The sequence below is a fragment of the Lissotriton helveticus genome, chromosome 1_1 (genome assembly GCF_964261635.1).
Source record: "Lissotriton helveticus chromosome 1_1, aLisHel1.1, whole genome shotgun sequence".
In the NCBI taxonomy this organism is placed as follows: Eukaryota; Metazoa; Chordata; class Amphibia; order Caudata; family Salamandridae; genus Lissotriton; species Lissotriton helveticus.
Genome location: NC_136057.1, coordinates 1,553,219,698 through 1,553,247,357, shown reverse-complemented (window position 1 = coordinate 1,553,247,357; position 27,660 = coordinate 1,553,219,698).

Genomic DNA, 27,660 nt, shown 5'->3' with positions numbered 1-27,660 from the left:
TGAGCTCTCATCCCTTTCTTTTAAGAGTGTGATGGAAGTATAGCATGACCGCTGAGCCGCACGGATAAAGTTGGAATTATTGTGAATGGTGATAAAGAGCCCCCACAAACAGGGCAGAGAGAAAATAGGACGAGGATCCAATAACCTGAGATACTAAGAAAAGATGACAGACGAACAAGGTCTCTCATATAGAGAGGACGCATAAAAAACTAAATTAATTGAGAAAGGTTATAGCAATCTGTTAATTCACATGGGCAAGATGAGCTGACCTATCAAATTCCAAATTCAAATTCAAAAACTTTATTCGATCATTTGTTGACAATAATCATAAAAGTACATATAAACATGATACAATAAAATACATTTTAAAATGCGATTGATTTATGAATACTCATGTGACAAAGGACATATTTTTCCTCAAGTGTACCGACTTTAAAATATATACAGCGGTGAAGAAACAAATATCCTGTGAATCAAGCGCAAATAAAAGCCTCATGGCAGATTTGATAGTGGATACGTTATATCTTTTAAAAAGTGGTTTCAGATAGGTTTTACGTAGATGAAGATAAAACGGGCATATCAATAAAAAATGCTCCGGGCTTTGCTTTGAAGTCCCATCGCATGGGCAAGGGGCAATAGTGTGAGTCTTAATGTGTGGACATGCTACAAGCGTATGAACGGTCCCCATCCGCAGTCTTGTCAGTACATATTGGTGAGAGCGAATGGTAACCGTTTTAAGGTATCCTGCAAAACCCGGTTCCAACATGTTATACTTGTCGTAAAAAACATGTGTAGAGTACTGAGAAATGGCAACATTACGCTTTAGGATCCTGGCCCTCATAAAGACTTGTTTGAGTTCTTTCTTAGGGATGTCTATAACTCTAGAGGGATTATCACAAACATGCAGCTTGAAGACATCCTTAAATACACGAATAATGTAATTAAGCCAGGGGATACGGGAACACTTGTCCATATGAAGACAGTCTAAAATAATCTTTCTTGTGAACCCTGTCTGCTCCTTGAACAAAATGGATCTCCACACCAGAAGTGGTTTTAGACTTATTAGATCGGAAAGATATTCCAGACCAACCTCCTGGTGGATCAGGTTGGTTGAAGCGGAGGGTGGTAAGCAAAGAAGCTTTTTCACAAATTTATTTTCCTCCACCTGAAGCATATTGTGGTTACAGTGGCCCCATACCCCTGAACCATAGAGGGCCAAGGCTACACATTTATGACGATATAAATACAACATGTCGGATATACGCCTGGATCCTAACCTGGAAGCAAACTTAAAAATGCCAAAAGCACACTTGCCCATTTTAGCTCTTACATTGGTCACTTCAGACGCCCATATGCCCCTACTATTAAAAGTAATACCTAGATAGCAAAATGTATCCACCACTTGTATTATTTGATCCATAACTGTAAAGGGTCTTAAATTTTTGACTTTCTTGCCACAGGCCATAATAAAAGTTTTTGAATTGCTGCTCTTTAATTTCCTCCCATTAATAAAATCTACGAATTTATCCATGAGTTTCTGCAGCCCGACAGGGGTTCTGGATAGTAAAACCGTGTCGTCAGCATAAAGCAATACTGGGATAGGTATGCCGTCAACAGTCGGTGCATCAGCACTAATATCACGTAATTCGGACTCAATGGAATTGATAAAAAGGGAGAAAAGAAGAGGGGCAAGGACACATCCCTGCCTAATACCAGAGCCTACAGAGATATTAGGAGAACACTCACCCAGTTGCCCATAACGTATCTTTGCTGATAGCTTCCTATACAATTGTGCCAAGAAATAAATAATTTCCCGTGGGGCGCCCATATCCAGCATAGTTGACCTCAAAAGACCATGGTCAACCAGATCAAAGGCGCTGGAGAGGTCCGCGAAACAAAGAAACAGTGAGCCTTGCTTAGCGCGTGTATATTTGCCAATAATGAGGTCCAGGTTTATGCACTGTTCTATTGTGCCTAGCCCCTTGCGGAATCCAAACTGGGAGTCCGCAAGGATACCCTTTTCTTCGACCCAGTCCTCCAAACGGCTCAATAACACCCTGCTCATGATTTTGAGGGAGGCAGTAAGGAGTGAGATAGGGCGATAGTTTTTTGCCTCACCTCTCTCTCCTTTTTTATAGATAGGGATGATGATGGACTCCCCCCAGACCTGTGGGGCCGTGGTCGTTGCTATTGCATTAAACACCTTGGTCAGTAATGGACTCCAAAGGGATACCTCGGCTTTATAAAGGTCCACGGGTACCCCGTCGGGGCCCGGTGCCTTCCCCCCCTTACTACACCGAATGGCCATGTCCACCTCGGTAACTGTAATATTAAGTGGTAAGGGGGTGTCAGCCACAACGTCCCTATCGCTCCTAGCATCTAATCCATCGGGGTTAAAAATGCTAGAAAAATGGGCCACCCACTGTTCCTCGCTCACCTGGGTAGACAGTACCGGGGATTCATCCTTCTGGAGGAATGGACTATTGACCGTGGCCCAGAATAACTTGGTATCCCTAAGATCCACGGCCTTAGTCAGGTTGTCCCAGGCTTATTCCCTTAGTTCCTGTTTCCTGGCCTTCAGGTGAAATGTATAGTCCCTCCTTAGGACCCTAACTGCTTCCCTATCCCTAGGTTTACAATTGAGAGCAGCTTTTAATTTTTGTAGAGATTTAGTACATTCCCTATTGAACCACCCGCAGGTTGTCCCAGTACCTTTTGGCTTTGTACCAGTTAGAATTTTAGCAATATTTTTATTGATGGTATCAAAGCTAACTAATATACCGGCACTATCTATATCAGACTCAAGACAATACTCTACCTCATCTAGACAAGCTGACACTATGGTACTCAATAGACGTTCCTCATTGTGCCTACCCCATTTGATTCCAGGGCCATTGGGTCTGTGTGGAATAACGTCTGACACTATACCATGCAACGCCTTTATCTTGTCCCCCCACAGGGATAGATACATTGTTAAGCAATTGTGGTCGCTAAGGGCTAAGTCTACTATTTGGGGGGTGGTACATAAAGCGATAATACTGGTGGAAACAATGAGGTAATCAATAACCGTCGCACAGTTCCTACCTATAAAGGTTGGTACTGGATTTCCCTCTTTGTCTTCCGCCGTTAACATAATACGTAAGTCCAATTTAAGCATGAGGGTATTGAGGGAATCGCCATAGGCCGAGTGTAGAAAATGGGCCTGATCTTCCCCGTCCTCCCCACCATAACCACATACCCTCCTGCCAACAAAAGGACACATATGAATGTTGAAATCACCTCCCCACAGAATTTCAAACGGTACCCTAATTCGACCACACAACTTTTCAACCTCCATATCAAGTTCATCAACTATAACAATATTTGAATGATTAAAGACGTTGTTGTAATGATTAATTACTAGAACATTTCGCCCATCCCTATGTTGTAACCAGAACAGCTGCGAATGCAAGCCAACAGTAAGGTGAGTTTTCACTCGCACCGGCAGCCCCACAGACAGCAGTATCACCAAACCTCCACTAGCTCTACCCCTATTAGAGGGCTGGGCTGGGCAGTTATAGGCAACATAGCCATCAAGGTGGACATCTTCAGTTGCCCAGGTCTCCTGGAGACATAAGATATCAAATTGAGTTACAAATTCTAGCCACCCTAAACGTTCCGCCTTGTTGTTCCACCCGGCAATATTCCAGCTCCCCAACTTAATCCCTCCCACTAGAGATCTTGGGGCCTCAATGGACGGAGGGCCCGTGTAGTGGGGGGGTACGTCCCTAATCAGGGGGTCATCCGGTAGCCGGGGGGTAATACCACTCACCGGCGAGACCATAGGGGTGGTGATGACATCTTCCAAAGTGAGGGGGTCCAGGTTGCGTTGAGGCTGCCCAAAACTCCCTTTGTTGCAGCTGATGGTACAAGCTGCATTAGACCCAGTAGACAGATTATCCTTGATAAACCCTCTCTCCACCATACCTCTGTGCACATCCCCCCCACCATCTCCACATGTTCCCTCACCCACCTCCCCAGTGTCCTGCTGGCTTCAATCACACTCCTCCAGGCCGCTAAACAGGTCAAATCTATTGGTGGTCTCCAAGGGCGTAAACGGTTTAAGATGGTCCATTCTCCTGTAAGAGGAGGAATTACGCCTTGGGGCCACAGTGTTCCACCCATATGGGTCTGCTGCCGCTGCAGGATAGTGACCTATTAATGGATACACATTGTTATACACGGGTGGACAGTATGGATTAGAGTACATTTGCCTGGGTAAAGGTGGTGGGGGGGTGGCGGAAATGGGTAAAGGGGGGGGAACACCACTGTACGTGGATAGAAGTATGTGAGCGGGCGAGGGGTGATATGGTGACTATCTTGATCAGGGGACCAGTTAAGTATAAAGTGGACAGCATTCTGGTCTCTGAAATTTATGACCACCATGTCGCCCTCTACATCCTTGGGTCTTCCTCCCAGCCAGGGGAGGCGACGAACATGGACAATATCACCGTTGATGTTATTTGGGATGGGTCTATACATGCTCAACCAATGCGTTATTTTATTCTTTAGTTGAGCAAAACCCTCGCGTCTATTCACCTCTAGCTCTGGCACCCCGGTAAGGACTACCACGAAAGGCACTGCTTCCGGTGGAAGTTCTGGAAGGGGGCCTTACTATGGTTCCCCCATATAGGCCTCCCAACCCCCCATCCCTCTTCTGATCCCCAGGGGCTTGTCCTATGCTCCTCGTCAGCCCACTAGCAGGTACAGCAGGGGGCAGTGTAGGTTTACTTTTTGGCAATACAGAGGTAGCTTTAGGTATAATTTCTCTAGGGGTATGTGATATGACCATAGTCTGGGCAGGGGAAGGTGTAGGGATTACAACAGGGGTACTTGAAGGGGTTGGTAAGAGGGTAGTTTGTAGAACAGGGTTAGAAAGAACCTTAGTGGTAGCTGACTTGTTACCCATATCCCATTCTATCTTCCCTAGCCTATCATCCATTTTTTTAAGTCTTTCTACGATAGAAAGAGTGTATGTCCTTATTATACACTCTATACTATCCAGTAAGGCATGGCTTGGGGATTCCTGTGGTACCACACCCGCAGATGAAGTATCAGGGCTGGCCTCCACTACTTTGGGCGTGGGGCTTATATGTATAGGTGATATTGCCATAGTTCCCTGTGCCGGTGCTGGTGCCCGCTCTCCCCCTATTTTAATATTAGCTTTAATCCCGAAATCAGCATGATTTAGTTTGCGCGTTGGTAAATCGGCCTTTTTCCGCCTTTTTTTTATTTGGTGGGGGGCCATAAGTTTTAGTAGGCATAACTTTTTTGGCCCTACTCCTAGCGGGTTTACTTTGCCTCTGGATAGGGGTTATCAGTGCCTCAGTTACAATTGTGGCCTTAGTTACGCTGGGATTAATAAGATCAGTAGGGGCATTCACAGTATCCTGGGACCCAGTAACGTTTATGGGCGATCGCTCTCTAAATATTAATGGAACATTATCCTGAGAAAAAGTACAATCATTCTCTGTTAAAGTCCCCTCCGAAGTAGAGATGATCAATAAGGGTGAGTCTGGTAGTGTCCTATTTTTCATGCTTTCCACCGAGCGTCGGCGCTCAGCCCGTCGTTCCGCTAGAGTAGAAATACTGGGGGTGTCCATAACAGTTTTCTTAAAATAGTTGTCTAGTGACCCATTTATCAAGCTCACTGGCTTATCTTCAGCGACAAGTTCCGGAGTTAGGGCTTCAATAGACATTTTAAACAGCGAAATAGTACCCCAGTGGGCTTGCTCTGATAATCCTTCCCGGGTCAATGTTCGGCCAGAGGTTCTGGCCCAGCCCAGCCTATTCCGGCCTCTGAGGGCCTCAGAGGGCCCGCTCTTTGCCCGGTCTTCGTCCGCGAGCGCGTCACGCGTTCGCGTCAGGGGGCTGGGCTAAATAGGAGGAGGGGGGCGGGAAGAGGCACCAGGTGCGCGTGATGTTGTTGTGCAAGCACCTCTGGTCCTCGCAGTCCCGCTCCCGGTAGGACTCCTCTCAGCAGAGCAACGACCGAGCACACGGGCTCCCAGGTCAGAGGGCAAGTAACAAAAGGTGTGGGTTCTCCAGGGCAGGAAAGTAATCAGTCACCACCCGACTACGACCTATCAAAGATAATAATTTAGAATGAATGGTCTGAATTTATAAAGACTAAGAAGGTTATTATTTAATTACAAGAAGTTCCTGGTGTGTTACCATAATGGAAAAGCTAAGTAAACACGAAAAACCTCACTTAGAGAATATTTTTGGAGGGCTAGTAAACATGATCTATATCTTGAGGAATGTCAATGACCCCTAGTGGGTTATAGAATTTGGCAGAAACTTGTCGATACAAGCAGAGAGGGTGATGGGAACACTAATTCTCTAAGTACACCGCAACATATATGTACTCCACCTTGCCTTCATGGACTTGTCCAGCACTTTTGATATGGTCAATAGAGAGAAATTATGGGCCCAGATGGGGGAAATGGGCTTTGAAGAGTCCCTTACCCTCTTGCATAGGCTACGTGCGTCCACTACAGTTGCTATACGATTTGACCCTGGGGGATATAGGACCGAGGCAATTGCTTCTATCGAAGGATTTCCCCAGGGATTTATTTTATACACAAATGGGTTAGAGTTATCTCTGATAGAGCAGGCCCTAGATTTGCCCAGGATTGCAGGCAAGCCGGTTCTCTTGTTATCGTATGCCGACGATACAGTCTTAATGGCCTTAACAGCCAACAGCCTGCAGAAGTTTTTGAATGTTTTTAATGATTTTATGACAGCACTTGAGCTAAACGTAAATATGAAATTTTGTGTGGCCCGAGTCACGATAAAAGTAAAACATTCATAGTCAAGGGCAAGACCATTGAAAAGTGATCAATTTTACATATTTGGGGAAAAATTTTAATATTAAATTGAACTCGGTCCACCTCATCACGACCAGGGTCCAGCACACTAGCCGGGCAGCTGAAAGCCTATTTAGCTTTGCCTGTAAGTTGGGTCATAAGCCGGTTGCAGGACTAGTTAGCCTATACGTGTGGGGGCATCAAAAAAGCACCCAGCTCCAAATCTTAGAAAATAAGTTCATAAAAAGTTTGCCGATGACCCCAAAAAGTGTTCCCATGGTCTTTTGACACTCTGAAGTAGGGTTAGGTTTTATTGAGGACCGAATTAACATTGCTCCATTGCTCCGTTGGGCTAAGCGTTGGTTGTTTGAAAATCTACAGTTCTTAAAGGATTATCAGGGACTGTATGGCTATGGATAATGCCTTGGCCATTCCATGGCTCTGATTTGTTCAATCTAAATTTAAAGAAATAGGGCTAGGGTATTATTATGAAAACCCTGCCAGAATCCATGCAAACTCGAAATTGATTATAAGAGATGCATATTTTGCTGAGTCAATACCCTTTACACCAACAGTTTTACCTGTCTTTTACTATGAACATACAGTACCGATTTATTTTGACTAGGTTTCACCTTTTCACTGTGCACTTTCTTGTGGCCTTCCCCAACCCGGCTGGCTGGTGTGAGAATCTCACCCACTGCCCATGTATTAATTTGGCCCAGCAAAGCACTTTGCACTTTATGCTATTTGCACACTCTACAAAGAGCCAGGGTCAAGGATTCTCGTCCCAATCTTAAGAGAAATGTGCCCTGTTAACTATCAGGAGGGTTTTTATACCCTACGCTCTTTGACTACTGTGGTGATTTGCGCTGCTGTATTAAACTTTATTAGACCTGCACTTGCTATGAGGAAACTGTATGGATTGTATATGTAAATTGTGTTTTATTGGTTTTAAAACAAATTCCTTTTAAATCTGGCTAGTAAACATGATCTATATCTTGAGGAATGTCAATGACCCCTAGTGGGCTATAGAATTTGGCAGTCTTTTAGACTTAGAGTTGTCGAGGCATTTTAATAGATAAATTGGACACAAAATTGAAAGTTATTTGCCGGCAAGCCCATCTGCGCCCGTCCGCGCCTGGTCCACGCCCAGCGTTAGAAACCCTGGACCCCGCAAACGCCACAATACCAGACTCCACTATGACGCCAGCACCCTCTACGCACTCAACGCCGGCCGAAACCACACCTGCTTCCAAGCCGCCCTGAAACGGACTCACGGACCTTTCTCCTGCCACACCTGCAGCTTCACCTGCGACAGAACCACCAAACCCCCAAGGACTGGACCCAACCACCTCGCTGCATACTCCTCAACACCCGCTCCGCACGCAAACACGCCGTCGAGCTCTGGGATCTGCTCGACATCTCCGCCCTAGACGTGGCCTTCCTGACCAAGAACTGGTGGAACGACTCCTCAGTGCCCGACATCGCCATAGCCATCCCGGACGGCTACAAGATCCCCCACAGGGATCGCACCAACAGAATTGGAGGAGGAATAGCCATCGTCCACAAGTCCACCCTCAAGTTGCCACCCAGGCAGACAACACCCTCAACACCGCCGAACACCTGCACTTCCGGATACACACCGACCCCAACACCACCCTCAGAGAAACACTCATCTACAGACCCCCTGGACCCTGGGCTCAGTTCAGCGACTCCATCGCCGACCTTGCCAGCACCCACGCACTCGCTTCCAGGGACTATGTCCTCGTCGGGGACCTGAACTTCCACCTCGAGAACAACAACGACGCCAACTCCGTCACCCTGACCGACACCCTTGCCGACCTCGGCCTCAGACAACTCCTCACCACACCCACCCATGCCGCTGGCCACACACTTGACCCCATCTTCTCCACAGGCACCCACGTCACCTTCAACCACACCACCGAACTCCACTGGACCGACCACCGCTGCATCCATTTTACCTTCAGCAAACCAACCACGAACCACCGCACCCAACAGCTGCCTTGCCGCTGCTGGAGCAAAGTCACCAGCTGATCACCACCCTCGCCCAGAACCCACCCACCGGCCCCACCAACCGAGACGCCGCAGCCTGCAACCTCAGACAGTGGATCGATGACTACGTCAACACCCTTGCCCCACTCAAGAAACCCTCCAACAACCACACCAGCAAGAGAGCCACGTGGTTTACCGACAAGCTGCATACCTCCAAACGCGCATGCCGGAAACTGGAGAAGATATGGCTCCACGAACGCACTCCGGAAAACCATGCAGCCCACAAGAACACCATTCGCAGACATTACCACCTCATCAGAATACTACTGAAAGGTTGCATAATCTAAGGACGAGTGCTCATGTAACAAGCAGAAGCACAGATCCTGGGTTTAATTTGTCTCACTGATCCTTGGGTAAAATCGCCTTATGATAGCTAAGCGGTTATGTCTTCACACAATCAGTCATTTTACCCATTTTCCTGGCAAGAATATTCTGACTTTCTCCATCAACTTGGTGCAAGGACGTTTGTAAACAATTCATTTATGACTCTGCAACTCACTGAACTCCGAGAGGAGATGGGCGGGAACAACTGAATAGAGTTTTCCCCTCACACTGTTGGCACAACTGCATGCAACATCACAATTCCAGCTGAATGTTATTCCTCCCTTCTCTCAATTTATGAGGGCAGATGTCCCAAACAGCCCCCATTGACTGAATATGAACAAAGGAGACAAAGCAAATATTTTTACTTTTATAGTGTCCAGCAAAAGCTCAAAAGTTGGTTGTGGAAAACATGCACTTGACCCCGGAACACTGAAATGCAGGTTTATAGGTGAATGTCAGTCCCCATAGGCTGCTAAATAGCTTTGGGTCGTTTGGCACTTCCCATGGACCACTGAGTTGATTGGCAGGTTTGCACATCAGGTGTTAAGTATCTTTGAGAGTCTTACAGTCTCTTAGATCAGACTTGTACATGTCCCCTCATGAACCTTTGACTTAGTAGGCATGTTTGTTCCTACAGTATGGTTGTGCGTCAATCATAGCTGTCCTTGGAGGTGATCAGGTTATCAGGTTATTTGATGAGTGCTTTGATTAACTCCATATAATTAACACGATGCTAAACTGGTTCCTATATCAGGGTTGTTTGTAACTATCCAAGGTGCTTTGGGTTGCTGGACAGTTTCTTAGATGCACGTCCATCAGTATGGACTGGCTAAGGGGAGACATCCCTAGATGATACTTCTTTATCCCTTTCCAATGACTGTTCAGTAATGAAGAGGGCCTTGATAGGGTGCAATGTCGCTGCCCATGAACTGCTCTGTTGGTGGACAGCTTCGTTGATCGCCCTCGAATGTTGCTTTCAATGGACTGTTGCGTTTATTGGACAGGTTTCTAGTACAGGGTTGAATGTCTTTCCGTGGGGTTTCCTGATTAAATGGACAGGACCCCAGATACAAGTTGCTTGTCGCTCAATACGAAAGAAGCAAAAGAAAACGATCCATGTCTTCAGTGCCATCCTGCCCTAACAAAACCAAATCGCTAGACTAGATCTAAGATTAAGACTATGCTAGGCTAAAACATCAGCAATCCACCATAAATTGTTACCTGACTTCATTTGGAGTTACATATTTTCGGTCAATGTCACAATGTATTTGCAGTGGAACTATCCAAAAAGTTAACTCAATTTATAAGTTTATATGACTCATACCGCACATGTATCTGCTTGTGCTTAAGACCAGCTGCTACAACCAAAAACATCACAGCTGAGGAACAAAAAGCACTGGATATGGTTTCATTTATGTTTCACTATTAACTTGATTTTAGTTAGCTTTAAATGTCACAGTTGCTTATAATACACTCAAAAAACGCCGTGAGTAGATACAATACAGAAACAGCAGGAATTCAGAAAATGTCCTATTTTTTTTTATTCTTTTACAAGAATAAAGACTTTTTTAATGCATTATACTCTTCCATGAAATAGCAGAAAACATGAATTTGAAAAAACAACAACACTGACTCGGTTTTCTACACTTCCAGGAAATTCACCATCCCTGCATTCCTAATAGGCATTGTTGAAGGCCAGCTTCTCCCCAGCTGCAGTTTCATTTCCCTTTCTTTACTGCTTGCCACTGGACATTAGTCGCATACGCCTTCTGTTTCTTTTATACCTAGTTTTCAGGTTTTATAAATGGAATGCTTATTCAGTTATTTGTTTGCATTCTAGGAACTGCTGAATTTGTCATACCTATTCAAAAGGGACTTCGTGGAGCTGGACCACATGTGGAACCAACTTTTGCGAGTGCCGCCAAGTTATAAAAATTCACATTGATGCACACACAGTACAATTGCAGTCAGATACAATTTATGTAGAGGGTCACATCAGTAACAGTACAGAAACAGTTTGAGTAAAACTCAGGTATATTCTTTTCTAAAAAGGAGAATACATACAATTAGACTCTGATTTTGTGTGAGAAAAAAGTTCCCTATTCTAACATGTCACGTGTCAACCAATTCCATTACATCGTTTTTATCTTAGCCAAAGTCTCTAGCTTACTTGTTATTGCGTATTCGTCATTATTTTTTCAGAATACTGGACCATCTTCTTGACATTTCTAGTCCTCAAGTATTGTGGACTCATTAGAGTAGGGAACTTTTTATTCACACAAAATCAGAGTCTAATTGTATGTATTCTCCTTTTTAGAAAAGAATATACCTGATTTTTAACCCAAGTTCAGTCCTGAGGAAGGTGTTTTCGATCCAAATCTAAAGCACCGAAACGCGTCGACATAAGGACTCCAAACGTTTTATTGATATTTTATGAAATCGAATTGTTTGTAATATGATTTATTTAAATAACACTTGCTAACAAAAACTCATAGATTAGCCCGGAAACTGTATAGAATAAGAATTTTCGTCTAACTTGTGTAATTGTGTACATTTTTGTCTTTACATTTTGTTTTTACATTGTTTTTAAACTTGTGTATTGAAATTTCATTCTGATTTTCAAAAAATAAAATTGTGAGAAATGAGGAACTCGTAGAATTTTTAGTATTTTATACTTTCTACTATGTCATGTGTAGATCAATTGTGTTTATCTGTCATTTGCCAAGTGGTTTAGTTTAACCAGAAGAACACAGAAAGGAAACCCCCCTTTTTCAGATCCCTCCGGAAGCACATGGGGGAAGTAACTATTCTACTGAGGGAGGTACTCCTATTTCTAACCAAAACCTGGCTTCATAAGGATTCGGAACCAGATGTGATACAAGCACTAGCCCCAGGATACCACAGTCAGGGACGAGATAGGGAGCTGAAAAAATGGAGGAGGCATTGCTATTATCCTGAAAGATCATTTGAGGGGGCGCATAGAGCTGAATATGGTATCAGACTGAGAAAGTATGTCATTTGCAATCTCCTTCTTGCCAACCCTGACTCTCGCAGGGATACTGGCCTACCGTCCCCCTGGACCTTGTGGACAGTTTATAAAATCACTAACTGACGTGGCAGCTAGATTAGCAAGCACGTCTCCCAATTTGATTGTATTGGGTGATTTGAATTTACACTTAGACGATCCACTGAAGACTGACGCAGCAGAGCTCACACAGCATCTATTGGCTATTCAGCTTGATCAAAAAGTGTCTAGTCCCACTCATCATAAGGGACATATTCTGGACCCAGTTTTCTCAAATGACTCTGATCTCCATACAGGAAACCCTTTCTTGATACCATGGTCAGATCCATTTTTAATACCAATTAGATGGAATATACTACAACAGAGGGCAGAGATCAAAACCCGCAAGAACTGGATGCGTCCGTGGGAGAAACTGTCACCAGAAGTATGGGCCAAGACTATGGCGAGTTCCAAACCAGTGGGGGAGACTAATACCACAATAGTGTCCGACAACTATGATCATTGGATCAGCTCCTCTCTGGACGCTACGATACCACATAAATGGATCCCGTAAAAGCCGAAACAAAAACAAACACCATTGTATTCACCCAAATTGAGAAATCTTAAACAAAATTTTAAGAAATTAGAGAGAGCTTGGAGAAAGTCTGTAATGCAGAAAAAACAGACGTTCAGAGAAGCAATTAAGCTCTATCAATTGGAAATAAAAAGAACATCAGCTCAATACTTTGAGCAGAACATAACAGCGGCAGCAAATGCGCGCAGGGAAATTTTCCAAATCACAAAAAGTCTGACTAGGTGCTTGGAGCCAGACCCCCTCAGACTCCACACAGACAAGATGTGATGAACTCGTAGAATTGTTTAATAAAAAAATTCAAGATATTTGTAACACATTCCTCCAAAGTACAAGCAGAGATAAGTCTGATCAGGAAGCGAACTTCCGGCGGGGACAATGCCCCCTGTTGGGAAGATTTTCCTAGCCTGGATCTTTCCACCCTAACACAGCTTTTTACTCAGATCAAATCAGGTTCCCCTAAGGACCCAGCCCCCCCTCCACAAACTCCACAGAGTGGAAAGAATTATTCTTGCAGTTTTGTTGGAGGTTTTAAATTCCTAGTTGTCCAATGGATAGGTACTCTTAACATGGAAGCACGGTATGATAAGAGCGCTTTTGAAAAAGCCCAATCTTGATCCAGAGGTATGGAGCAATTATCGCCAGGACTCCCTGCGACAAGTTAAATACTTGAAAAATACGTGAATAAAATCCCCTCAGAACATCTTGAGAAACATTCCCTGCTGCATAACACCTAGGCAGGCTTCCGCCCTAATCATGGGATGGAGATGGCCTTGTTAGCTGCAGCAGAAGAATCAAGGAAATTCCTCGATCAAGGAGGGACGGTGGTAGTTATCCTACTTGACCTCAGCTTAGCATTCCATATGGCCAATTATAACATCTTATTTGACAGTCTCAGAATGGTAGCAGTCTCGGGCAAGTCTCTGTTGTGGATTAAGTCCTTCTTGAAGGACAGAGTATCCCAGGTGTTTGAGTGAAATTCTTCCTCTAAATGTCTGCCTCTCTTGTGTGGAGTTCCCCAGGCTCATCATTGAGCGCCACCATTTTTTATGTTTATCTCAGACCCCTGACTGAGTTAGTGCTACCCGATAGTATTCAAATCATTACATGCCCAGACAATACACAACTGGTGGTAGCGTTAAAGCATCCACAGAACACTCTAATCAATCTTGAATCCTGCATGGAGGCAGTGACTTCGTGGATGAACCAGTCTTGTCTCAAGCCTAATGGAGACAAGACTGAGGAAATGATTTTAGACAACCACGCCAGGGTGCCTAGGGAACCAGTGGGGTTAAGTTGGCCTCAATGTTTGGGGCCATGCACTACCCCAAAAGAACAGATTAAAAGTTTGGGAGTCTGGTTAGGTTGGCCGCATCATGCTTTGGCATCATTAGAATGCCGGAAACTTCCTCTACTTAGGTACCACAAAGGCCATCATAAGGAAATTACAAGTGGTTCAGAACTGTGCGGCTTGGCTGCTTTATCACACCCTCTGCCGGCAATCAGCCAAGCCTGTCTTAAAAAAACTCCACTGGTTGCCAATAAGTGAGCGGATCAAGTTCAAAGCCTTATGCATAGCCCATAAAACACTATGGGTGACAGGTCTCAGGATAAATCACTCCTTTATAGCCTTTTACTACCCAACAAGATGTCTTCAGTCAACTAATCAATTTCTGGCAGTGATACCAATAACAAAGAGAGCACGCTCAGGTGCTTGCATGTTCTCTCTCAACGCGGCCATGTTATGGAGTACTCTCCCCATCCAGTTGTGGTCAACCATGCACCATCTTCCCTTTCGGAGACAGGTAAAGACATGGCTCTTCAGAGCATGCCATAGTTAAGACCTCTCTCTCCTGCCCTGATTGTCAGTGATAGCGTGGGGATGCCTAAGGGTAGCCAGGTGCTCTATAAATATTTCCAATACTAATAATAATATTTGGAGGAAAGATAGGTTGCCTTCACCAGACCCTACCTACCTTGGATTCTGGATCATCAGATTATTCTCTGTATGCTTGCTTCTATTTATTTAATTATTTTCTCAGCCAAGACTTACTCTCTCTGTAATCTCTCACTAAAACCACAGGAATAAAAAATACCACCCTGAACTGGCTCTACTTATTCCTGAAGGATAAGTCCTTCCAAATCTGGGAGCCCCTCACTCTGCCATTCGGATGTCTTTACACTAAATGTGGGGTCCCTCGGAGTTCCTCACTAAGCCCAACATCACTCAACATTTATCTAAATGCGCTAGCAGATATTGTCAATGAATTTGGAGTGTTGATTGTATCTTACGCCGATGGCACTTAACTAGTCGTCTTACTGTCCCCAGAGACAGGAATAGTTCAACAACACCTATCCTCATGCCTGGGGAAAGTTGCATGTGGATGGCAAATCATTCACTTAGGCTGAATGGAGATAAAACAGAATATTGATGGTATTAGGAAATATACCAAACCTTCAAATGTACATAGCATGGTCAGGATGTCTAGAACCACCCCCAACTCCCATCTCTCCCATAAAGAGCCTAGGAATGTGGCTCGACAGTGACATTCCCATGGAAACCAATGCACAAAAAGTTACAGGAGCCTGTTTCAGGACAATTAGAACCTTATGAAAAATTGTCGATATTTTAACCTACTTCACTCCAGGAGAATAAAAGTGCAGGCCCTGATATTGCCCCATTTCGTTTATGGCAACTCCCTGAATCTGGTTACTCCTTAATATGTCATTAAGAGACTACAATTGATCCATAATATGACAGCCAAACTGATTCTTAACCTGCTTGTTGGACTTGGCCTTTTCCCCCAAATGTTTTCGCTTTTGCCCCCCTAATTTGGAATGTCTCCCCCATGGGATTAAACCTGTATAGGCCATGAGTGGTGTGAGACACCTTGTTAAATAGTAATGCTATGTAATGGTGTGAGCACTTGTAAATTCCCCCCATTGTAAATGCACCTGACTGAAATGTCCTATGTTTAAAATGGATGCCATGGCCAAGGGTTGTGCCACCGGACTGAGATAGGTCAGCAGTCAAGATATTATTACCCAGCCACCCCTAGCTTTTGGAGGGAAAGCCTGGCACCCAGGGTGCTCAACCCCTCCCCTTGAGCCAGTTTAGGCCAGCTTTGCCAACATTCTAGAAGGTTCTGGCACTGCCTGGGAGGAGGGTATAAGTAAGGGGGATGTGCCACCAGAGAGTCAGTCAGCGCTGGGACAAGAAAGAGAGGGGACCTGCTGCAAGGGGCTACCGCCACATGGGCCTGTGAGCTGGGCCCTGTACCCCTAAAAGCCCCCCTCTACTGTCCCCCGGGCCCCTGATAAAGGAAGGGCCCCTAACTAGGACACTGACGCTGTTTGGACCTGGAACTGCGCCAGCGCAGCGCGACAGAAGCCCCAGGTGGTGAGGAGTGTGCCTCTGGGCTGCCTAGAGGAACTGTTGCCCCTTGTGAGGTACTGCCTATCAAGCGCTGCAGTGGGAAAGTGCCCCTGAGGAGCTGTTCTGGGACTGTCCGCCCCGCTTAGGAAGTTGTGACCCCTGTGGAAGCGCTGGGGCTGGTGTGGCCCCCAAAGTGCTGTTGGCCCTGAAAGCTGTGTGGGCCAAGGGAAGAGCGGTGCGCTGTGAATAGTGCCATATAAATAATTAAATAGAAGGGAGCCTACCCCTTATTGTTGCTGTCGTCACCGCCGCGGCCCGGCGCCGCCAAGGAGACCCCCGCCGTGTTCTGCATCGTCGCGGCGGCCCCCGGTGCCAGGAGAGGGCCGCCGATGTGAAGAGAGGGCCGCGCTAGGCCCTGAAGCCAGCCTGACCCATATCATGTGACGGGGGCCCGGCCGCGTCATTGGCCGCCCCCCGCCGCGCCTTGGAAGGCCGCGCAGGGATTGGCTGCCAGCCGGCGGCCGGAGAAGAGGAGCCGACGCAAAGCCCTGGGTCCCGGTGAGGGAGGGGGGACCCGGGTGAAGTACCGGTGCGGGGCCCCTCTGTGCTCTGGAGAGAGCCCCGTCTGTGCCTAAAGCCTCGCGGAGGCTGCCTGTGAGTCCCGGGCCCCCGTGAGGAAGGAGGGGCCCGGTTTTCATGAGAGAGGAGGGGGCATCGAGGCACACTGTCGGTGCCTGCCCCCTCCACGGAAAAGAGCCCCTAGCGCCGTGCCGGTCCGAGGAGAACGAAGGGTGGGGGCCGCGAGGCACTCTGGCGGTGCCTGGCCCCTCCGCTGTGGAAATCCACGCTTGCCTACGTGAGGAGGGAGAGCCCTGTGTCTGCTACCCTGCCTGCAGTGTCCATAAAGGTCCGGGTGAATCCCGGAGGGAGGAAGGACTGCAGCCACGAGGGAGCCCCGTGGGGGACAGCAGAGCCCAGGCCTCGAGGCACATTGTCGGTGCCTGCCCTACCCCTATGGAGGCCCTGGACTGCCGGTGAGTGTGGGCAGCGTTAGACTGTGAGGAGGGTGGAGAGGGCAGCGGGACACAGGGTCGGTGTCCGCCCCCTCCCCCCCCCCTGGTTAACTGGCAAGGGCCTAAGTGCCCAGGAAATAAGTAGGAGCCGCGAGTGACTGCTAGGGGGATAGTTCTTCACAGACTACCGCTAGGCCCCGTTTAATGAAAGGTGTGCCTATTTGATGAAATGTTCTACACCGGGATCGGTTACACTAAAACCCTTATTAGAGGGTAATGAAGGGCTAATTCTTTATTGAGATGGGTCGCATTGTTGAATTGTTCCTTTTACTCTAAGGAAATGTAATGCTGGAATGTTTCACTCCTGACCCAGGGAAGAGGTATTTAACCCCTTCAGTGCTAATGACAAGGGTAACTCGTCATGGAGTTTCCATTGATTTCAATGGAAAGTGGTTGTAAATCTTTCCAGGGCCTTAGCATCCAAGTGGTTAAGGTGGCCCTAGTAAAATGTTTATTCCTGCACAGTGACCAGGTGATAGGAAATGTTTAAGGGTACCCCCCTGTTGTTGATGTTACTGATGCCAATGCATATTAATGTTTCCTGCCTGATGTTTGATATCCCTATGCTGATTTATCGCAGTTGTTCCTGTATGTTGGGATTTACTGTGATGCCCTGAAGTTTCCTTTACAGGGTTCGGGCTGGAGTTTTAGTGCACGGTGTGTACTCATGCTGATGGTATTTTGCATTACAGCCTATCACTAAGGATGAGAGCCTGAGTTGGCCCCGCCATATTGGCCCCAGGTTCAATGTTAATTTAGTCACATTTTTATTTCCAGGTATGGACTTACAGACTCAGCCCTTACTTCCCATGTAAATACTTCCCCCCTTGATACACTTGACTCTGGTGCCAGTTGGCACCGTGTGATGATACCACTGTTATGCATTTTTGCTTTGCAGGTTGGAGATACTAAACTTCTTAATTTTCCAACTCAAACTGGTGTTCTGCCTCTTTTGTGGTCGTCTGTTGGTACTGCGTGAGTGCTTCACATGTCCTCGAAGTTTGGCCTGCCCGCTTAGTTCCATGCTACCCCCTTGGAGATTTGGGTAACCCCATTTCTTACATTAAATATGCCTCAGCCAAAGAAATTCGTGACACTCTTCACTGGCTCCCAGTAAAAGAAAGAATCAACTTTAAGACATTCTGTCTAGTTTATAGAGCAACAAATCGGAAGGTCGCCTCTCTGATCATGGACCTTCTGACACTTTACAATCCTTCGAGGATTTTAAGATCCTCAAAGTCACAACTCTTGAAAGTGCCTAGAATTCAATGGATGAAATGGGGCGACAGATCATACTCATACCTGACTCCAAGAGTATGGACTCCATGCTGGCTGAAATCAGAAACTAAACAAATGAGATTCCCTTCAGGAGAATGCTCAAAATCTGGTTATATCCTCCCTAACCAATGTGCCCAGTATTCCCACCTTGCACGAGACAAGCCTCACTCAGCACTGGGAAGCCTCTGGGTAACCATGCACTCTACAAATCACATACCATAACATAACCTAACACCCACTTCTGTTTTAAACGTTTCACTCTCTTTCTTTTTAAACTCTCTGTGCTCTAGATTTAGAGCAGATGAAAACACAATTCAAGTCTTATGTAATAACGTTTCTCACTGAAATTCCAGCACATTAACAGCAGGTGTCGGTCCAGCTGCTTGTTATGCCTCACTGGCAGCTCCTTCTCTACAGCCTGCCAGTGCTGCTTCTAGCCTCGCAGGCCCGCAGTATCAGATGTCAGGTCGTCAACCTGGCACTTCTGCCGAATGCGGAACATAACAAGGTCAACTGAAGCCTTCTACTAGTTGTCGGCAGTCTTCTCAGTATCAACCAGGCCGTCAGTGATTGCCTTTGCAGGAGAATTAATGACAATCCATAAGTGTCAGGCACCTCTGCCCCTCATCTTATCAAAACAAATCCTAGCAATCTGTCCAGAGTTGCCTGCCCATACAAATGGTGTTGCCTAATACCTCTGAAGATGGTATATCTCAAGTTATTTTTCAAAATAATATACAGAGCAAAATTAAGAATTTCATAGCATAACATTCTTTTAAATTGTATGTATTGGTTAATTTCATATTCATAAAATACCAGACATTATGTCACAGAGAGCATAGAGCGATTTGTTTGTCTTTTTGTAGTTTACATGTTGCAACATTATTTTTTATATTATAACTACAAAAGCAGCTTGAAGAAATGTTTGAGAAACAAACCACTCATTAAGATGTTTTCAATATTTAAGAAAATAGACAATTTGAGATGTCTCAGAATGCCTGTATAGTTTGCAACTGCCATTATTTCCCTGCATATCTGTTAACTCTTCCATGCACTTTCCCACTACCTTATAACCTGTTTGTTTGATAGAATAAACAAAGAGGAATGTAATACTCACACAAGAATGGAGCAAAATCATGCTGAGGGTTCCTCTCAGGCATGAAGATAATACTAAGCATCCTTTAAATTATATCACATTCTCCGGTCACAATATATATTTTTTGGTTGAAAAATCCATGTAACATTTTCAGCAAGCCAGTGGTGGTGTGGCAGCTTTGTCAGTCGTTTATAAACCTCATAACTACAGGGCCATTCTTGTGTCCTCCTTTCACCCCTTTCTCTCCTGCATTTTTCTTTCACCCTTTTTCTTGTGCTCAGCAAGTCATGTCATGCAGGGTTATGCTAAGCTGTAAACACTGTTGTACAAACTACGAATGGCTAACCTTGTAACAGAAATGCTGATGTCTTTGCTTATAAAATTAATAATAAAATACTTTGAAATTTAAAAAAAACAATTTTATGAAGCCTTTAGTGCCTCAAGATTCTCATTCAATCACAGCTCTTGCTACGATCATTGATGTCTTAGCGTCTTGGCTTTAATCACCTTCGAACTTTGGAAATACATTTACCAAATCCTTTGTTTCTCAGTGTAAAAAAAAAGCAAACTTGTTACCAGTATGAATTACGAATGTACTCGTTATTCTAACATATATGTTAGTAAAATAGGAAAAGCATTTAAACTAGTGCTATTATAGATAAGAGCTTTTAAGATTGTCATAAATTAAATATTTCCCCAACCCTTGAATTCTATCATCCCAATATTTGGACAAACATTTAATAACTGATTGGATTAATCAGGTATTTAGTAAACATGAACCATCATCCAGACGATTATTCAAGTTCTTGCATATCAGGACTATATCAGAGTGTGACATTGTCGTGAGTTGCTTATTAGTCAATATTATTTTCTGACAACTGCTCTTTTTTCACCAACCAATTTTCCAAATGTATGCAAGATAAAAATAACTTCTTAAGTCACTCTTTAATAATTTTAACAAACATGTTGTTGTGTTTTCATGCCAGTTCAACTATTTCAAAGCTATCAGTGTTACAACTAAAGCAGATGTATTTGTCACATTCAATTTTTTATCAACTTCAGGTGGTATATTAGACTTATACATTTCCGTGTATTAATATAAACTACACAGCTTTTGATTTTTTTAAAACCATTTTACCACTAGATGTTAAGAAAGTTCAGATAAATTGTATGCTGTTGTTTGTTCCTGCTCCAATCGCCATTCTTAATATAATCACCATCTTTGTCACCATGTACCCTCATGAAAATTTACTGCGCCACTCTGTGAAAAACCTTATAGTGCACTTAAACGGATAAAACATTTTATCTAGTTTCATCAAAAAGACTACTTTCTAGCTTGCAAATTTGAGCCCGATTGTTTTTCTGGTAGATACGTCATTTAGCTTCTATAAATGTTTGCTTACTCTCAAATTAGTTAATATTGTTTTGGCTCATTTATTGTAATTGAAAAATACTCAGTGATCGTGTTTTCCAAATATTCAATTATTCTTGGCTTTGGAACTTGGTTAAATGACTCACTGGCCCCATGACTATTACCTTTAGATGTAAATAAAAATGCCACCTTCTGCATTATATCCAATGTTTCCTCACAATCAAAAGGTAAATGTTGTTAATTGGTCACAAGTTTATGATATATATTTTTTTAAAACAACTCTTTTTTGTTATGTCAATTACATAATGGGTGATGTTGCTCTATCACAAAGGCATCCAAGGGCATCTAAATAGCACGCCGCTAGAGGAACGATGGGAGAAGATCCTTAAACGGCTACCAGCTTCTTCCATAAACAGGTAAATGATTTCATGTGGCACAATGTGAATAGTGTGCATTAAATGAGCATAAGGAAAGCCTCCGGCTCAAACACTGAATGGACAATCTCTCTCCCTGACATTATTGGAGGTTTAGATTCCATTAAAAGGTAAAAAGAAAAGTGTTCTCCGAGGAACCATTCTTTGCACATTGGTTTCCTTCCCTTTTTTTAAAATCCAACACAAAAACTTATTTTCCGGGGACAGGAGAAGTAAGCAAAAAGTACTATACCAGTTTTAGGTGCTTTTCCACTTGCGACGGTGAATTTAGTGAATATTTCTGTCTTCAGTCTTTAGCTTTATAATGTTCGTCTTGGGTGTATTAAAAGGAGAAGTGAAGTCTTAAGTGGGGTAGCTTTTTTCTAAGACCGATTTTATTTAATGATGTGAGAAATCATGATAGAAAGAACAGCAATTGAAAAATATGAACAGATGAATATACAACAGTTAATATAGAGAAAAACTAGAATTTAAAGATATCAGATAAAACATACATCACCTGCTGTGGAGCAATATAATGAAAAATATCAATAACAATAAGGAGCAATGCAAAAAGGGGAGGCATAGTGAGGAATAAGGGAAAATTAATGGAAATATGTTATCAAATAATTTGTACATCAGGATAATACATTTTTTTATTTTTTATTTTTTTTTAATCCTCATTTGCCGTCTTGCCGCCCATAACTTCGTACTAATCCACCACTGGGCTGTTATTATCTCTTAGGCTGGGTTAGAGTAATGGGGCATAGACAACACATATTTTGGGTCTGGCCTTCCTCAAAACTATCCTTCTTAACCACCTGACCAAACATGTGTGTCCTCCACCATCTCTATTCATCGTCCTAGGATAGTCCATATACCAGCGAGATAGGCACGGGCTTAATCATCGGACTTTAACGTAAATATAACTTAACCAAAATTTAACAAAAAGGGTAACCAAAAACCTCTATTTCTTTTAGAGCGATCTAACATATCAAGCTTAGCCATGTACCTCATGGCTAAGATCCAGTCCAGTAAAATAGGACTAAGTGGTGAGACCCATAATTTACATATCTCTCGACGTGCTAACAATATAGCATAAAAATAAGTCTAACATTGTTACTCAAAACTCTGTTTTGTAAATCATATCTCCCAGTAATAATTAATTCAGGGCTTACCTCAATGGATTGATTCAACGATTTGGAAAGAGAATTACTCACGTCAATCCAAAATTGCTTGATATTTGGACAAGATACAAACATGTGCAAGTCATCGACATTTGGAGCTTTACATTTTGGACATTCGACAATCCCTCCATCCTTAAATTTAGAAAGTCTGTACGGAGACCAGTATGCCCTGTGAATGGTAAATAAAAGATTTCGCCTTAGGTTTGCAGGTTTAACAATTCTATATAGCATGCTCATAGTTACTTGCCATTGATCTTCTGTCGCAATCCTTGGCAAGCTGTTCTTCCACAGGGTCTCTGGTAGGTCGAATGGTCCATCCTCAATTTCTAGTATTCGCCAATACCAGAAAGCTACTTCCTTCTTAAAAGCCCTTGACTCCAACTTTAGCTCAAAATCATTTTCCGTTCCAATCTCTGATTCTAAATGATTTGCCCAGCTTTGGATCTGTAAGTATTTGTATTTTGAAAAAACTGGGCCCCATTTTTGCTGACAACAACTCCAAGAAATTAGATTGCCATCTTGAAACAAATCTTTCCACCTTTGCAAAGCAGGCTCCTTTATCAAGTTTAAAGCTAACGCATCTCTTGTCCAGGAAGGAGCTCCCGGAGATTCCCATATCGGAGCCATATAACTAAGATAAGGGATCTTAGATATTTTCCTGATTTTATACCATATCTCAGCCAAGTCCCTCAGAGTCTTGAGTTTTACTTTTTTTAAAAATTTGGGGTCTCCAAACTTGTATAAATAACCAAACTCATGATAACCTGATATCTTCAGCATTATCCCAAAAAGTCCGCCGATCTGAGAACTAAAAAGGGTACCTAACTGCATTCTGCAGTTTTTTAAACAAAAAGCCCATGCATATATTTGTATATCTGGAGCCGCCAATCCTCCTTTATTTACACTTCTCCTTATTTTCTTCCATGAGATTCGAGAGGCCTTTGACGCCCAAATAAATGATGTTATCATACTTTGAAATTTCGCCAACCATTCCTTTTTAAAACCCAACGGAATAGTCTCAAACAAAAAAGTAATTTTTGGTACTATCACCATCTTTACAAGGTTAGATCTCCCATATATTGACAGAGGTATATTCATCCAGCCTTTTAGCGTGTCACCAACCTCTTTTTTCACTCTATCAAAATTAGATTTAGCCAAATCCTCAATCTTCTGAGTTATCCTAACTCCAAGGTATCTCATTTCTGTTGTAGTTTTTACCCCTCTCGTATTAAGATTCCAAGTCATTATCTCGGTTTTATCTTGATTCAACTGGTATCCAGAAATCTTACCAAAGTCTTTTGTTGTATTTACTAAATTTTTCAAAGACCCAACTAAATTAGTAGAATAAACAATAATATCATTCGCATATAAGCCAAGTTTCTTTGACCAGTCCATCAAAACAAAAGGGGGTATCTCTTCTGAGGCTCTAATTTTACATGCAAGAGGCTCTATGTATATATTAAAAAGCAAAGGTGATAAGGGACATCCTTGTCGGGTGCCCCGCATTACTCTAATAGGAAGTGTAAGAGTTCCGTTTACAAGTACTCGCGATGTCGGTGCACAATACAAAGAAAAAATGGATTGCGTAAATTTATCTCCTAGGTTGAGATACTGCAGGAGAGTTTTTAAATATACAAAATTAACTCGGTCAAAAGCCTTGGCAGCATCTAATGCTATCACAGCCAAGGGATATTCATACTTAGAGGCTAAATCTATCATACCTATCAAGGAGTAGGTAAGTTCTTTTAAATACCTCATCTTAATAAAGCCTCTTTGATCTTCATGTATCAATTTATGGATGATTTTACTTAGCCTGTCAGCCAGAATTTTAGAGAAGAATTTATAATCACAATTTAACAGTGAGATCGGCCTGTACGCATCCATATTTTTTGGAGATTTCCCTGGTTTAAGTATTAAAACAATATTTGCCTCATTCCAAGAGCTTGGAATTGTCGCTTCCCCTCTAAAAAATGTATTATACAGATGACACAGAGTGGGGACCATCGTGTTTCCTAGGGCTTTGTACACTTCTGCGGGTAGACCGTCTGGCCCAGGGGCTTTCGCTCTTTTACTATCCTTAATCACTTTCATCAGCTCTTCTTGGGTGATTTCCTTATTTAACTCAAGCATATCCTCATCTGCCAATGGTTTTATTAAAGGTAACCAAGTCTCAATCTCATCCTTATCTGGACAAAGGTCCTCTGTATAAACATTCGAAAAATATTCCTGAAATGCTTCTACAATCTGTTTATTTTCTGTTATAATTTGACCTGTGCCCGGTTTCTTAATCTCCTTAATTTGATTCCGTATGACATCTTTCTTGGCTTTCCACGCTAGTAACTTGCCACATCCCTCTCCATATGAAAAGTGTGCCAACTGACTAGCTTCCCATCTCTCTTTAACTCTTTGTGTAAGTGTTGGAGTAAGTTGAACCTTTAAATCTAAAAGTTTTTTCTCACATGGGCCATCTGAAGTAGTAGCACCCTGGGGGATTCGATTGATTTCACACTCTCGAATCTCTTTTTCTAGATTTAAAACTTGACTGTAATACAATCTTCGTTTCTTTGCACCTTGAGCTCCCATTCTACCTCTCATGAACGCTTTGCACGCTTCCCATACTATATCTTCCTTAGCTGAGCCCACATTTACATCTAGGAAAACTTGTATCTCCTCTTTGAGAGTTTCTAGAACTTCTACATCAGCTAAAATTGTACGGTCTAGTCTCCAAACTGAGCTCATCTCTTCTACTTCCAAACTCAAGTTTAAACTTACAGCAGAATGATCTGATAGGTGTGCCCCTATGTGATCTACACCTCTAACTCGCTCTTTCAACCTATTGTCTATCAGAAAAAAATCTATCCGTGAGTTATGTTTGTATGTTTTATTATAGAAAGTAAACCCTAACTGTTGTGCTGCTTTAAGTCTCCAAATATCACAAAGCCCTAGCTGCACCATCACTGACTTAACTTTGGTGGTCATTTTACTATTCATTATTGCCCTAGCATTGCCAGCTCTATCCAGCTTGCCATCTAATACTGTATTGAAATCTCCTGCCATGATGACTTTACCTGAAAAATCCAATAGCTCCAATTCAATTTTTTCTAAAACTGTGGGATCATCTACATTCGGACTGTAATAACCAACAACTATCAGCACTTCACCCAACAGTCGTAGTTTACAAATCACCCATCTTCCTCCACTGTCCACTAAACTATTTTCAACTACTATGTTAGATCCTTTTCTAATCAAAATAGCCACTCCCTTTGTAACCAAGTCTTGAGATGAAAAAATAGCATTTGCAATCCACTTTTGAGTACTAAATACCTCTTTACTTTCCTTTTGTGTTAAATGTGTTTCTTGCAAAATAATAACCTGCGCTGGTGAATCTTCTAAATATTTCAAAATAAGTAATCTCCTTGATTTAACCCGGAGCCCATTAACATTCCATGTAAGGAACCTTAGCTCCTTATTATTAACCCTGCTCATCATACTTATCATACTTGTCACATACTGCCCATTTTCTCCTTCTAGGTAAAGCACAGCAAGACCGCTCATGAGGAATACATTTTTTTATTTTTTCCCTTACCCCTCTCCCTCCCCTCCCCTTACTCTCAATTCCCTCCCTGGAAAACCCAACCATTACTCCCATGGCCTAGGCCAGTGGATGTCTCAGTGGTGATGTCTCTTTTTATTATTTTGCATAAACTGTGGTCGGTAATCTGTTACTATACATTTTGAGTAACATCCAAAAAAGCATCTACCTCGTCAACTGTACGGAATGTATACATCTTGTTATGCCACATTACTTTTAGAAAAGCGGGAAATTTTAGCTGAGCCGTGGCTCCTATCTCTCTTAAGGGTATCAATCGCTTTCCCATCTCCCACTGCCTATTTGCTGTAGCTGGTGACAAATCCGACCTAATGTCTACTGATACTCCATCTATCACAATAGTCTTTTTCTTTAAAGCAAGTGACAGAATTTTTTCCTTTAACGAATATGTCGCAAAGTTGATCAAAATTTTTCTTGGCTTAGCACGGTCAGGATTCAGCCTAAAAGGATCACGATGTATTCGTTGAATGTCTCGGGCCAAAATTTCCTCAGTTTCAACTAGTGCTAATTCCTTCTTCAGCAACTGCACAACAAAAGTCTTTATATCCGTCCCCTCTTTTCCTTCTGGAAGTTTTAGAATTTTTAGGTTATTGCGCCTTTGCATGTTTTCCAATCTTTCTAGTCTTTCATCCATTTCTCTATCTTTAGAATATAATGTCTCTATCTCCTTACGGTTATCCAGAACTCTTCCCTGCACAACTTTCATCTCGGATTCCATCTCTCCCGCACGTATCGTTAATTTGTCGATCTTATCCTCTAACAGTGTACATGTAGCACTTATGCGCTCTTGATTCTTTTTAGAGGCTTCAAAGCCTAGATGAATATCCCGTTCCAATTTCCTTAACAGTTCCATGACAGACACATCTGTTGAGGCAGATCTCTCTTGCTGACCTGAACCTATTTCAACCGAGGAGAATACCGTCTTTCCATTAGTAAAAGTTTCATCCCTCCTTGTAAATATGTCGTCTTCCGTCTTCTCTCCCAACTCAGCAGTAGCAACAACAGGTGAATTTTCAGATAATGAGTCTGATGTAGTAGATTGGAATATCTGCTCAATAGATGCCTCTGCGTCAAGACTAGCGCCCTTATCTGCCTCCATCTCTGTATCCAAAACCTGAAAGGGGTTTGGTGTTAAAAAGGTTGACCAGTCCTGTTCACGCTCCTCTTCCATAAATTTCAATGAATGCTCAGTTTTCTCCCCGAGATCTACTGCCTCACCAACCCTAAGTTGAAGCTGAGGGGTAGAATCAGGTTTCAACACCAACACTTTTGGGACTGGCTTGAAATACGAGTTAAGTGAAGGAGTTATTGGGGCCTTAAACCCAGCTTTTTCTTTTTTTTGCCTTTTTTTTTTTCCTTTCTTTGAAGGAGAAACCTTAGATTTATATAAAGTGGGCTTAGAAAATGCTTTTTC